Source organism: Dioscorea cayenensis, chromosome 10 (genome assembly GCF_009730915.1).
Source record: "Dioscorea cayenensis subsp. rotundata cultivar TDr96_F1 chromosome 10, TDr96_F1_v2_PseudoChromosome.rev07_lg8_w22 25.fasta, whole genome shotgun sequence".
NCBI lineage: Eukaryota > Viridiplantae > Streptophyta > Magnoliopsida > Dioscoreales > Dioscoreaceae > Dioscorea > Dioscorea cayenensis.
Genome location: NC_052480.1, coordinates 12,803,112 through 12,804,187, shown reverse-complemented (window position 1 = coordinate 12,804,187; position 1,076 = coordinate 12,803,112). Strand labels below are relative to the sequence as shown.

General features: G+C 41.9%; 1 non-coding gene across 1 annotated transcript; it reads left to right on the top strand.

Annotated features, from left to right (window-relative positions):
- The first annotated feature begins 202 nt into the window (after positions 1-202).
- LOC120271214 lies at positions 203-309 on the top strand. The gene has a single exon (XR_005539834.1). It is a non-coding gene; the product is annotated as a small nucleolar RNA R71 (small nucleolar RNA).
- Positions 310-1,076: the final 767 nt, after the last annotated feature.

Below are 1,076 nucleotides of genomic sequence, written 5' to 3'. Positions count from 1 at the left end.
TGCATCTATCTCATGGAGACCGGCCACATTTTTCTTCTCACTGGCGTTCCATTGGTAGCTGTTTAACCCCATTTATTCAATTAATTGACGAGCCTCACTAGGTGTCTTACTACCTAAGGTACCTCCTGTTGCTGCATCCAAGAGATGCTTTGTACTCAGATTCAGACCATTGTAAAAGGTCTGAACAATCATCCACTTTGGGAATCCGTGTTGCGGGCACTATCACAGAAGCTCCTTGAACCTTTCCCACATCTCAAATAGAGACTCAAATTCCAACTGTACAAAGGATGAGATCTCATTCCTAAGCTTTCCAGTTTTTCTGGGAGGGAAATAACGGCCAAGAAAAGCTTCTACCATCTCCTCCCATGTGGTAATTGATGCTCTAGGTAATGAGTGTAGCCACTACTTTGCTCCCCCTTTCAAGGAAAATGGGAAGGCTCTCAACTTGATGGCATCATCCGTCACCCCGTTTATCTTCAGCATATCACACACCTCGAGAAAGTTCTCTATACGACTGTTTGGATCCTCATCGGCCAAACCATTAAACTGTGCGGATTATTGCAACATATGGATGAATGTCGGCTTCAGCTCGAAGTTCTGAGCTGTAATCGGGGGACGCACAATGCTCGATTGTGTCCCTAATACTAAAGGTCTGGCATAATCGGGTAATGTCCACTGCTTTCAGATTCTTCTACTTCCAAATCACCTAGATTAGACTGTTCTTCAATTAGTATGGAGAGGTTCCCTCGGGTCATAACCTGGAGCTGCACCCAAAAAGGAAGAAAAAGAAATCAGAACGATGATAGAATAAGAAAATATGAAATAGAATGAATAAATGAATAGCTAAGAAAGATAAAGTGCAAAGTTTCTCTAAATGCCTACTCCCAGGTAATGGCACCAAAAACTTGACATGTCCGTATGTGCGTGTAAACCGCAAGTGCACGGGTGTCAAAGTAATAATCCCAGATGAGTGGGTATCTATCCATAGAGAGTAGGGAATAAAGACACTTAAGTTGTTTCTTAACTAATGTGGAAGATAAATATTGATATGTGTGACAAGATTCAATTCTCAAAAG